Source organism: Triticum dicoccoides, chromosome 1A, assembly GCF_002162155.2.
Source record: "Triticum dicoccoides isolate Atlit2015 ecotype Zavitan chromosome 1A, WEW_v2.0, whole genome shotgun sequence".
Classification (NCBI taxonomy): domain Eukaryota; kingdom Viridiplantae; phylum Streptophyta; class Magnoliopsida; order Poales; family Poaceae; genus Triticum; species Triticum dicoccoides.
The window spans coordinates 315199850-315214557 of record NC_041380.1 but is presented as its reverse complement, the minus strand read 5'-3'; positions in this window follow the sequence as shown (position 1 = coordinate 315214557).

Genomic DNA, 14708 nt, shown 5'->3' with positions numbered 1-14708 from the left:
TAGCTAGCTGGTCTATCGCACACGGTTCATCCTAATTTCCAAATAAACTTACCCGCCTTTAGCTTCCACAGGTGGTGGTTTTACAGCGCACTTGCATCGCACATGGTTAAGCCAGTACCTCCACCCTTTGCTCGCGCTTGCGCGGTCATGGTGATTTCAGCACACTTGCATCGCACGTGGTTGAGCTAGTACCTCCACCCTTTGCTCGCGCTTGCGCAGTCATGGTGATTTCAGCGCACTTGCATCGCACACGGTTGAGCCAGTACCTCCACCTTAATTTGCTCGTGCTTGCGCGGTCGTGGTGATTCACATCACACTTGTATCACACACGGTTTAGATATTATACCCCGTGTCCGTTGAGGATCATCAGAGTCTTTGCATCAAAAAATAACGTTAGGGAGGGTCAAAAGACAGCCACACCAGCATGTGGCCCAAATATATATGAGTGAAAAATGGTGGTATGTGATGTTCAAAATTCCAATGCACAACTTGGACCCCGCAGGCCCACGATTGGGTGCGTCATTGAAGATCGATGAGAGGTGCCAGAAGTCAAGAACCACCTGGAAGTGGCCAAATATATGTACGAATATTGGGGAAGTTTAAAACTTTAAATACACAATGCATAACTTTGGTGGCACCTGCCTCGCAAACCCGAAAGCACCCTAACAACCACCTAGGTAGGATATATATAACGACATAATGTCGTACCTAGCTAGAATGCTTGGCCCACCACCTCCCACTTCATGTCAGCGGGGCGGATGCACGTAATGATCGATACTTTGGTCATACATGCATGTCGACATGACCTACCATAAGATGTACCAATGAATCTTTCGTTTGGTGAAATGACAATTGTTGTTGTGGATAAACCGCTTGGGCCAATAGATTGAACCACCATAAACATCTCATGAGAGGGACCACAAAACCAGCACCTCTTGCATGCGGCCCAAAATGATGTACATTGGGAAGGGGTGATGTGTGTGTTCAATATATAATAATGTACAATTTAGATGTGGTGCCTACCTCTCGATATAGACAACAACCATAAGGCAAGGTAGTTAAGGACGAGATACGTACACAGGGTTTATTGTAGGTCGAACCCAGCAATCCGAGCATCTGGGAGGGAATCCTGACAACGCATGAGCTCGAGCTTTGGTTGACCAACATTTGACGGTGACTGGACCTAACATGAACTAGGAGGAATCCATTCATGGCCAACACATACCCCTCATTATCGGTCAAAGGGATGATATATATATACACTCGGGGAGCCCACAGATATCCTGTCGTCACAAAAAACCGCACAAGGGAGACATGGTCGATCAGAAGACCCCGTATACCACTGCATGCGGCCCGAAAATATGTATGGGTACGATGGTGTATGATGTGTTTAAATCCCAAATACACAACTTCGATGGGCCACGCCAAGTACATTACAAACCGAACGCCGTACCCGACTCCAAGCCTGGTTCAATACCTATGATGTCAGTTTCCCAACTTCGAGGCGGCAGCGGGGAGGAGGGGGGTCGTCCCACACATGCGCTCAAACTTTATTTTGTGTCTAGCATGGGACACATCTATATATATCTATACATTTATACATCTATACACATATATAGTGTGCGAATAACTATGAAAGTTGCTCATTGAATGAAGCCAATCCGACGGTACATAGATGGCAAATCCGAGCACTACCGGCCGTTGGATATCATCTACATTCCACCGGATTCTGCCACATGTACAATCTAGAAGACTCTTTGGTTGAACTTAAGCATAATGCACAAACCTCTAAACACAAGCACTTCTCCTTTGTTCTCTAGAATCTTCCATATCTTAATTGCCCAAACCTTTTTTTCTAAATGAATTGTCACTTTTTGTTTTTACCTTTACAATGCACAATTCCATGAATCTTAAAATAGTATTTTACAAAACTAATTGATTTTGGATGAGATGTAAGAATTAAACGAACATCTACATCATGCATATCTGGGAGAAGAGGCGGGAAACCGATGAGAGGAGTGGCAAGAAACGGTAGCCTGTTTTGAATGAAAACCTAGTAGAGAAGGAAGCGTGAGCTATACGACGCATGCGCGCAATGCTTACCCATGTACTGCATGTGCTGTCAAAAGGGCTCAGGGTTGCCGTTCGATCTGGGAGCATCCAACGGTGCACACGTACGATCCGTGGGGTTTGGGTTCTGGCCAGTTAGAACGCAGGACTCAGATCACACGCACAGTAGGGGGATATCATACGGAAACCAAAATTCAGTGGAAACCGGTGAAAACCACGAGAAAAAGATGTTTTGAAGTTTCAAAAAAATGTGGGATGTTAAGGCGATGATGTTTTATTGGCACACAAAATTTCAAGTTGAAACACATTAAGAGATGTGGGGTATGGAAAAGACAAAATCAGTGTTGAATAGTGTCGAATAGTAATGTCACTATTCAGGGCAAAATTTGTCTTTTTCATAGCTCACATCTCGTAATGTTTTTCAACTTGAAATTTTATGTTGCAATAAAACATCACCTTCTTAACATCCCACATTTTTTTCAGATTTTTATGAAACTTTAAAATATGGTTTGCACGAAGTTTTCATTGAATATCGGCTTTCGTGAGTGAACCGTGTGCTATTTGAAAACATTTCGTGAGAAGAATCTCGGTTTTTAAATCCCCGTAAATCCAAAACTAAGCTGAGAATCGTGAAACCTGCCATGGTGTCATGACATCACACTTATATGTCGAGGAATTTTTTCGTCCATTGTGGCGCAAGTTTTATTACAAGCCTCTTACAAACCGGAGCTTCTCTCAAAGAAGCCTCGTGGTTCTGATAGGGAAACGTGTCCCCCTTGTGGGAGAAACGTAATCACTGCCTCTTTTCACCTTGTATTTTCTTCTATGGGCAACATGGAACGATAGGATATCCGTGCTGAAATTTAAACTTATTCAGGGTTCGTTTGGCCTTTTTATACACTAATTGAGTTTCCTAGGCATTTAATGTCCATAATTCAAATCTGAACTACAAATACATGCTCTAGTTCACCAAAATGGCTAGAAAAAATATACATGTGTCCTTGGGTGCATGTTTAGGTCCCATGCCAGGAATGGGAATGAATTACAACCGTACTGGTGTCATGCCTTAAACTCAAACATTTCGAATCTTGGTTTTTAAGTCCCCATAAATCCCAAACTCACCAGAAAGTCATCAAAGGTGGCATGGTGTCACGTCATGGCACATATATGTCGTGGTAAAAACATTGTCCAATTTGGGCCAAGCTTTATTACAAACCTCTTACAAAAACTGGAGCTTCTCTCAAAGAAGCCTCATGGTTCTGATATTGAAACATGTTCCCCTTGTGGGCGAAAAGTAATCACTGCCTCTTTTTGCCTTGTATTTTCTTCCACGGGCGACATGGAACCACAGGATATCCGTTCTGAAATTTAAACTTATTCATGGTTCGTTTGGCCTTTTTATACACTAATTGAGTTTCCTAGGCATTTAATGTCCATAATTCAAATTTGAACTACAAATACATGCTCCGGTTCACCAAAATGGCAAGAAAAATTATACATGTGTCCTTGGGTGCATGTTTAGGTCTCATGCCAGGAATGGGAACGAATTATAATCGTACCGGTGTCCTGGCTCTTCCTCAAACATTTCGAATCTCGGTTTTGAAGTCCCCATAAATCCTAAACTCACCAGAAAGTCATCAAAGGTGGCAAGGTGTCATGTCATGGCACATATATGTCATGGTAAAAACATTGCCAATTTGGGCCAAGCTTTATTACAAACCTCTTACAAACTGGAGCCTGTCGCAAGAACCCTCGTGGTTTCGATAGGGAAACGTGTCCCCTTGTGGGCCAAACGATAATCACTCCCTCTTCTAGCCTCGTATTTTCTTCTACACGCTACATGGAATAACTGGAGATTCGCGCTGAACTTTGAAATTATTCAGGGTTCGTTTGACCTTTTTTATTCATTATTTGAGTTTTCTAGGCATTTAATGTCCATCATTCAAATCCGAACTACAAATACATGCTCCATTGCACCAAAATGGCTAGAAAAAACGTACATGTTTCCTTGGGGTGCATGTTTAGGTCCCATGGAACGAATGAGAACGAATTCAACCGTCTCGCCATCCTGGCCTGGCCACAAAAATTGTGAATCTCGGTTTTTAAATGTCTGTAAATCCAAAACTCACCAGGAAATCATGAAACTTGGCATGGTGTCACTACATGGTATATATAATTGTCCAATTTGGGCGAAGCTATATTACAAGCCTTTTACAAACTGGAGCCCGTCGCAACCCTCGTGGTTCCAGTAGGGAAACATGCCCATCTTGTGGGCAAAAAGATAATCGATGCCTCTTCTCGCCTTGAACTTTGTTTTCTACAGGCAACATAGAATAACAGGAGTGTCGGGCTGAAATTTGAAACTGTTTAGGGTTCGTTTGGCCATTGTATATATATATATTACTAATTACTAGGTTTTCTATGCATTTAATGTAGTCCATAATTCAAATTTGAACTACAACCACATGCTCCAGTGAAGCAAAATGGGTGGGAAATCGTACATGTGTCATTGGGTGCATGTTTAGGTCTCGTTTAAGGAATGAGAATGAATTGCAAACTTGTCGTCGTCCTGAAACAATGAGAATATCGGTTTTTAAATCCCAGTAAATAAAAAAGTCACCCAAAAAACATGAAACTTGGCATGGTTTCATGACATGGCACATATATGTCGTCGTAAAAAAATCGTCCAGTTTGAGAAGAGGCGCACACATTAGTAGCCAACGAAGTCCTTTTTGAAACCAAAAGCTGACACGTTAATATCGCAAACGATTGTATTATATTTACCGTGTCGAAAATTAACCATACTCGGTGGCATGCATGCAGTTGTTTGATTAGACAGGACGAGCGCGAGAAGTCTATCGTGCAACTTCGACGGGACGCGTGCGAGCAGTCCGCCGCGCAGGCTCGACAAGACACATGCATCCTATCCACCTCGCAGACTCGACGGGACACGTGCGAGAAGCAAGGCCGCCCATGCTCACTGGGAAGCGAACACTTTGACCTCCATGCACCAGCCGCCGCTCGCCTCTCTCACAACTTCTTCATTAATGGGTTAATTAAAGCACCTGGACGGAGGGTGTTTGCTTGTGATCCCATGGTAGCATTTGCTTTGTTCGTGTTTTCAACTAGTATTCCGCCCTAATTTAAATTGGCACATAGGGCAACGGATAATACGACCACAAATAAAATGGCAACGTATAATACGACGGCAAATTTACAATGGCGCACATAATAACTGTCTTACATATTCCGGATAATTTAAAATGCCACATGCGGCAAAGCCCAGAAGACACAGGGGCAAGAGAAAAAGGAAATTGCGGACAACGATCCGGGTCGCTACTGTCTCTACTCGTCGATGGATCGCTGATACGTCTCCAACGTATCTATAATTTTTTATTGTTCCATGCTATTATATTATCCATCTAGGATGTTTTATATGCATTTGTATGCTATTTTATATGATTTTTGGGACTAACCTATTAACCTAGAGCCCAGTGCCAGTTTCTGTTTTTTCCTTGTTTTTGAGTTTTACAGAAAAGGAATACCAAACGGAGTCCAATGGACGTGCCAATTTTTGTCGATTTTTTATGGACCAAAAGAAGCCCCCAGAGTAAAAGAGTTGGGCCAGAAGAGTCCCGGGCCGTCCACGAGGGTGGGGGGCACACCCAACCCCCCGGGTGCGCTGCCCTATCTCGTGGACGACTCGGGGACCCCCCTGACTTGTTCCTGACGCCAAAAAATCCTATAAATATAGAAACCTCCAGAAAATAACCTAGATCAGGAGTTCCGCCGCCACAAACCTCTATAGCCACCAAAAACCAATCGAGACCCTCTTCCGGCACCCTGACGGAGGGGGATCTATCACCGGTGGCCATCATCTTCATCCTGGTGCTCTTCGTGACGACGAGGGAGTAGTTCACCCTTGGGTGTGAGGGTATGTACCAGTAGCTATGTGTTTGATCTCTCTCTCTCTCTCGTGTTCTTGATTTGGCACAATCTTGATGTATCGCGAGCTTTGCTATTATAGTTGGATCTTATGATGTTTCTCCCTCTCTACTCTTTTGTAATGAATCGAGTTTTCCCTTTGAAGTTATCTTATCATATTGAGTCTTTAAGGATTTGAGAACACTTGATGTATGTCTTGCATGTGCTTGATACGTCTCCAACGTATCTATAATTTTTGATTGCTCCATGCTATATTATCTATTGTTTTGGACATTATTGGGCTTTATTGTCCACTTCTATATTATTTTTGGGACTAACCTATTAACCAGAGGCCCAGCCCAGAATTGTTGTTTTTTGCCTATTTTAGGGTTTTGAAGAAAAGGAGTATCAAACGGAGTCCAAACAGAATGAAACCTTCGGGAACGTGATTTTCTCACCGAACATGATCCAGGAGACTTGGACCCTATGTCAAGACACAAAAGAGGAGGCCACGAGGTAGGGGGCGTGCCTACCCCCCAGGCGCGCCCTCCACCCTCGTGGGGCCCCTTTTGCTCCACCGACGTACTCCTTCCTCCTATATATACCTACATACCCCCAAACGATCAGATACGGAGCCAAAACCCTAATTCCACCGCCGCAACTTTTTGTATCCACGAGATCCCATCTTGGGGCCTGTTCCGGAGCTCCGCCGGAGGGGGCATCGATCACGGAGGGCTTCTACATCATCAGCATAGCCCCTCCGATGAAGTGTGAGTAGTTCACCTCAGACCTACGGGTCCATAGTTATTAGCTAGATGGCTTCTTCTCTCTTTTTGGATCTCAATACAATGTTCTCCCCCTCTCTTATGGAGATCTATTCGATGTAATCTTCTTTTTGCGGTGTGTTTGTTGAGACCGATGAATTGTGGGTTTATGATCAAGTCTATCTATGAACAATATTTGAATCTTCTCTGAATTCTTTTACGTATGATTGGTTATCATTGCAAGTCTCTTCGAATTATCAATTTGTTTTGGCCTACTAGATTGATCTTTCTTGCAATGGGAGAAGTGCTTAGCTTTGGGTTCAATCTTGCGGTGTCCTTTCCCAGTGATAGTAGGGGCAGCAAGGCACGTATTGTATTGTTGCCATCGAGGATAACAAGATGGGGTTTTCATCATATTGCATGAGTCTATCCCTCTACATCATGTCATCTTGCTTAAAGCGTTACTCTATTTTCATTAACTTAATACTCTAGATGCATGCTGGATAGCGGTCGATGAGTGGAGTAATAGTAGTGGATGCAGGCAGGAGTCGGTCTACTTGTCTCGGACGTGATGCCTATATACATGATCATGCCTAGATATTCTCATAACTATGCTCAATTCTGTCAATTGCTCAACAGTAATTTGTTCACCCACCGTAGAATACTTATGCTCTTGAGAGAAGCCACTAGTGAAACATATGGCCCCCAGGTCTATCTTCATCATATTACTTTGCATCTTTATCATAAAAATACCAAAAATATTATCTTATCATATCTATCAGATCTCACTCTCGTAAGTGGCCATGTAGGGATTGACAACCCCTTATCGCTTTGGTTGCGAGGATTTATTTGTTTTGTGCAGGTACGAGGGACTCGCGCGTAGCCTCCTACTGGATTGATACCTTGGTTCTCAAAAACTGAGGGAAATACTTACGCTACTCTGCTTCATCATCCCTTCCTCTTCGGGGAAAAACCAACGCAGTGCTCAAGAAGTAGCAGTGCTTATCTGTGGTGACAATGGGATATTCACGTGATCCACTTGATGTATGTTTTGGTGATCAACTTGCGAGTTCTGTGACCTTGTGAACTTATGCATAGGGGTTGGCCCATGTTTTCATCTTCACTCTCCGGTAGAAACTTTGGGGCACTCTTTGAAGTTCTTTGTGTTGGTTGAATAGATGAATTTGAGATTGTGTGATGCATATCGTATAATCCTACCAGTGGATACTTGAGGTGACATTAGAGTTTTGGTTGATTTGTGTCTTAAGGTGTTATTCTAGTACGAACTCTAGGATAGATTGAACGGAAATAATACCTTCGTGTTATTTTACTATGGACTCTTGAATAGATCGACCAGAAAGGATAACTTTGAGGTGGTTTCATACCCTGCAATAATCTCTTCGTTTGTTCTCCGCTATTAGTGACTTTGGAGTGACTCTTTGTTGCATGTTGAGGGATTGTTATATGATCCAATTATGTTATTATTGTTGAGAGAATTTGCACTAGTGAAAGTATGAACCCTAGGCCTTGTTTCGAAGCATTGCAATACCGTTTTCGCTCACTTTTATCATTAGTTACCTTGCTGTTTTTATAATTTTAGATTACAAAAACCTATATCTACCATCCATATTGCAGTTGTATCACCATCTCTTCGTCGAACTAGTGCACCTATACAATTTACCATTGTATTGGGTGTGTTGGGGACACAAGAGACTCTTTGTTATTTGGTTGCTGGAATGTTTGAGAGAGACCATCTTCATCCTATGCCTCCCACAGATTGATAAACTTTAGGTCATCCACTTGAGGGAAATTTGCTACTGTCCTACAAACCTCTGCACTTGGAGGCCCAACAACGTCTACAAGAAGAAGGTTGTCTAGTAGACGTCAAGCTCTTTTCTGGCACCGTTGCCAGGGAGGTTAGTGCTTGAAGGTATATCTTTAGATCTTGCAGTTGAATCTTTTTAGTTTCTTGTTTTATCACTAGTCTAGTCTATAAAAGAAAACTACAAAAAATGGAATTGAGGTTGCCTCATATGCTTCATCTTTTTAATGTCTTTCGTGAAAATAAGGATTCCTATAATTGTGCCAAAGTGTTAGAAGAAGAATGCATTAAAATGTTTGGCACTAAATCTTTGAATGATGAGAATGATTGCAATGTTGTTAGTATGAATTCTTTGAATATCCATTATGCTAATGATTTTGAATCTAATATTAAAGAATTTATCACTTTGCAAAAGAATTTCAATGCTTTGATTGAAGAAAAATTGCTTAAGATTGATGAGTTGGCTAGGAACGTTGATAGAATTTCTCTTGATGTTGATTCTTTGAAACTTAGATCTACTCCACCTAAGCATGATATCAATGAGTCTCTCAAAGCCATGAGAATTTCCATTGATGAGTGCAAAGAAAGAACCGCTAGAATGCGTGCTAAGAAAGATGCCTTTATAAGAGCGTGTTCCTCTAGTTCCTATGAAAATAAAGATGAAGATCTAAAAGTTATTGACGTGTCCCCTATTAAATCTTTGTTTTGCAATATGAATCTTAATAATGATGGGACTGAATACGATCCACCTTTACCTAGAAGGCGTTCCAAGAATTCGGAGCTTTTAGATCTTGATGCTAAAATTGATGAAAGTGGGATTGAAGAAATTAAAACCCTAGATGTTGCTAAACCCACTATCTTGGATTTCAAGGAATTTAATTATGAAAATTGCTCTTTAATTGATTGTATCTCCTTGTTGCAATCTGTGCTAAATTCTCCTCACGCTTATAGTCAAAATAAAGCGTTCACTAAACATATCATTGATGCCTTGATGCAATCTTATGAGGAAAACCTTGAATTGGAAGTTTCTACCCCTAGAAAACTTTATGATGAGTGGGAACCAACTATTAAAATTAAGAATAAAAATCATGAGTTTTATGCTTTATGTGATTTGGGTGCTAGTGTTTCCACAATTCCAAAGACTTTGTGTGATTTGTTAGGTTTCCGTGATTTTGATGATTGCTCTTTAAACTTGCACCTTGCGGATTCCACTATTAAGAAACCTATGGGAAGAATTAATGATGTTCTTATTGGTGCAAATAGGAATTATGTGCCCATAGATTTTATTGTTCTTTACATAGATTGCAATCCTTCATGTCCTATTATTCTTGGTAGACCTTTCCTTAGAACGATTGGTGCAATTATTGATATGAAGGAAGGAAATATTAGATTCCAATTTCCGTTAAGGAAATGCATGGAACACTTTCCTAGAAAGAAAATTAAATTACCTTATGAATCTATTATGAGAGCCACTTATGGATTGCCTACCAAAGATGGCAATACCTAGATCTATCCTTGCTTTTTATGCCTAGCTAGGGGCGTTAAACGATAGCGCTTGTTGGGAGGCAACCCAATTTTATTTTATTCATTGCTTTTTGCTCCTGTTTAGTAATAAATAATTTATCTAGCCTCTGTTTAGGTTGTGTTTTTTGTGTTTAATTAGTGTTTGTGCCAAGTAGAACCGTTGGGAAGACTTGGGGAAAGTCTTGATATCTTGCTGTAAAAAAACAGAAACTTTAGTGCTCACGAGAACTGCTGCCATTTTTATTTGGAAAGCGCTATTTAGTTAATTATTTTGAAGATGATTAATAGATAAATTCCTCATGTCCAGCAATTTATTTTAGAATTTTTGGGGTTCCAGATCTTGCGCTAGCTACAGATTACTACAGATTGTTCTGTTTTTGACAGATTCTGTTTTTCGTGTGTTGTTTGCTTATTTTGATGAATCTATGGCTAGTAAAATAGTTTATAAACCATAGAGAAGTTGGAATACAGTAGGTTTAACACCAATATAAATAAAGAATGAGTTCATTACAGTACCTTGAGGTGGTCTTTTGTTTTCTTTCGCTAACGGAGCTCACAAGATTTTCTACTTTGAGTTTTGTGTTGTGAAGTTTTCAAGTTTTGGGTAAAGATTTGATGGATTATGGAACAAGGAGTGGCAAGAGCCTAAGCCTGGGTATGCCCATGGCACCCCGAAGATAATCTAAGGACACCTAAAAGCCAAAGCTTGGGGATGCCCCGGAAGGCATCCCCTCTTTTCGTCTACTTCTATCGGTAACTTTACTTGGAGCTATATTTTTATTCATGACATGATATGTGTTTTGCTTGGAGCGTCTTGTATGATTTGAGTCTTTTCTTTTTAGTTTACCACAATCATCCTTGCTGTACACACCTTTTGAGAGAGACATACATGATTTGGAATTTGTTAGAATACTCTATGTGCTTCGCTTATATCATTTGAGTTATATAGTTTTGCTCTAGTACTTCACTTATATCTTTTAGAGCACGATGGTGGATTTGTTTTATAGAAACTATTGATCTCTCATGATTCACTTAGATTATTTTGAGAGTCTTAAATAGCATGGTAATCTGCTTAAATAATCCTAATATACTAGGTGTTCAAGATGAATAATTTTTTTTCTTATGAGTGTTTTGAATACTAAGAGAAGTTTGATGCTTGATGATTGTTTTGAGATATGGAGGTAATAATATCAAAGTCGTGCTAGTTGAGTAGTTGTGAATTTGAGAAATGCTTGTGTTGAAGTTTGCAAGTCCCGTAGCATGCACGTGTGGTAAACGTTGTGTAACAAATTTGAAACGTGAGGTGTTATTTGATTGTCTTCCTTATGAGTGGCGGTCGGGGACGAGCGATGGTCTTTTCCTACCAATCTATCCCCCTAGGAGCATGCGCGTAGTGCTTTGGTTTTTGATGACTTGTAGATTTTTGCAATAAGTACGTGAGTTCTTTGTGACTAATGTTGAGTCCATGGATTATACGCACTCTCACCCTTCCATCATTGCTAGCCTCTTCGGTACCGTGCATTGCCCTTTCTCACATTGTGAGTTGGTGCAAACTTCACCAGTGCATCCAAACCCCGTGATATGATACGCTCTTTCACACATAAACCTCCTTATATCTTCCTGAAAACAGCCACCATACCTACCTATTATGGCATTTCCATAGCCATTCCGAGATATATTGTCATGCAACTTTCCACCATTCCGTTCATCATGACACATTCATCATTGTCATATTGCTTAGCATGATCATGTAGTTGACATAGTATTTGTGGCAAAGCCACCGTTCATAATTCTTTCATACATGTCACTCTTGATTCATTGCATATCCCGGTACACCACTGGAGGCATTCATATAGAGTCATATCTTGTTCTAAGTATCGAGTTGTAATCATTGAGTTGTAAATAAATAGAAGTGTGATGATCATCATTCATAGAGCATTGTCCCAAATAAAAAAGAAAGGCCAAATAAAAAAAGGCCAAATAAATAAATAGATAAATAAAGAAGGGACAATGCTACTATCCTTTTTCCACACTTGTGCTTCAAAGTAGTACCATAATCTTCATGATAGAGAGTCTTTTGTCGTGTCACTTTCATATACTAGTGGGAATTTTTCATTATAGAACTTGGCTTGTATATTCCAACAATGGGCCTCCTCAAGTGCCCTAGGTCTTCGTGAGTAAGCAAATTGGATGCACACCCACTTAGTTTCTTTTGTTGAGCTTTCATACATTTATAGCTCTAGTGCATCCGTTGCATGGCAATCCCTACTCCTTGCATTAACATCAATCGATGGGCATCTCCATAGCCCGTTGATTAGCCTCGTTGATGTGACACTATCTCCGTTTTTGTCTTCTCCACATAACCCCCATCATCATATTCTATTCCACCCATAGTGTTATATCCATGGCTCGCGCTCATGTATTGCGTGAAAGTTTATAGGTTTGAGATTACTAAAGTATGAAACAGTTGTTGGCTTGTCATCGGGGTTGTGCATGATGAGAGCATTCTTGTGTGACGAAAATGGAGCATGACTAAACTATATGATTTTGTAGGGATGAACTTTCTTTGGACATGTTATTTTGAGAGGACATAATTGCTTAGTTAGTATGCTTGAAGTATTATTATTTTTATGTCAATATGAAATTTTATCTTGAATCTTTCGGATCTGAATATTCGTACCACAATTAAGAAGAATTACATTAAAATTATGCCAAGTAGCACTCCGCATCAAAAATTCTGTTTTTATCATTTACCTACTCGAGGACGAGCAGGAATTAAGCTTGGGGATGCTTGATATGTCTCCAACGTATCTAAAATTTTTGATTGATCCATGCTATATTATCTACTGTTTTGGACATTATTGGGATTTATTATCCACTTTTATATTATTTGTGGGACTAACCTATTAACCGGAGGCCCAGCCCAGAATTGATGTTTTTTTGCCTATTTTAGGGTTTCGAAGAAAAGGAATATCAAACGGAGTCCAAACGGAATGAAACCTTCGGGAACGTGATTTTCTCACCGAACATGATCTAGGAGACTTGGACCCTACGTCAAGACACAAAAGAGGAGGCCACGAGGTAGGGGCGCGCCTACCCCCGGGTGCGCCCTCCACCCTCGTGGGCACCCTGTTGCTCCACCGACGTACTCCTTCCTCCTATATATACCTACGTACCCCCAAATGATCAAATACGGAGCCAAAACCCTAATTCCACCGCCGTAACTTTCTGTATCCACGAGATCCCATCTTGGGGCCTGTTCCGGAGCTCTGCCGAAGGGGGCATCCATCACGGAGGGCTTCTACATCAACACCATAGCCTCTCCGATGAAGTGTGAGTAGTTTAACTCAGACCTTCGGGTCCATAGTTATTAGCTAGATGGTTCTTCTCTCTTTTTGGATCTCAATACAATGTTCTCCCCCTCTCTTGTGGAGATCTATTCGATGTAATCTTCTTTTTGCGGTGTGTTTGTTGACACCGATGAATTGTGGGTTTATGATCAAGATTATCTATGAACAATATTTGAATCTTCTCTGAATTCTTTTATGTATGATTGGTTATCTTTGCAAGTCTCTTCGAATTATTAGTTTGGTTTGGCCTACTAGATTGATCTTTCTCGCAATGGGAGAAGTGCTTGTGGGTTCAATCTTGCGGTGTCCTTCCCAGTGACAGTAGGGGCAGCAAGGCACGTATTGTATTGTTGCCATCGAGGATAACAAGATGGGGTTTTCATCATATTGCATGAGTCTATCCCTCTACATCATGTCATCTTGCTTAAAGCGTTACTCTGTTTTCATTAACTTAATACTCTAGATGCATGCTGGATAGCGGTCGATGAGTGGATTAATAGTAGTAGATGCAGGCAGGAGTCGGTCTACTTGTCTCGGACGTGATGCCTATATACATGATCATGCCTAGATATTCTCATAACTATGCTCAATTCTGTCAATTGCTCAACAGTAATTTGTTCACCCACCGTGGAATACTTATGCTCTTGAGAGAAGCCACTAGTGAAACCTATGGCCCCCGGGTCTATCTTCATCATGTTAATCTTCCAATACTTATTTATTTACTTTGCTTTTATTTTACTTTGCATCTTTATCATAAAAATACCAAAAATATTATCTTATCATATCTATCAGATCTCACTCTCGCAAGTGGCCGTGTAGGGATTGACAACTCCTTATCGTGTTGGTTGCGAGGATTTATTTGTTTTGTGCAGGTACGAGGGACTCGCACGTAGCTTCCTACTGGATTGATACCTTGGTTCTCAAAAACTGAGGGAAATACTTACGCTACTCTGCTGCATCATCCCTTCCTCTTCGGGGAAAAACCAACACAGTGCTCAAGAGGTAGCAGTGCTTATCTGTGGTGACAATGGGATATTCACGTGATCCACTTGATGTATGTTTTGGTGATCAACTTGTGAGTTCTGTGACCTTGTGAACTTATGCATAGGGGTTGGCCCACGTTTTTGTCTTGACTCTCCGGTAGAAACTTTGGGGCACTCTTTGAAGTTCTTTGTGTTGGTTGAATAGATGAATTTGAGATTGTGTGATACATATCGTATAATCCTACCCACGGATACTTGAGGTGACATTAGA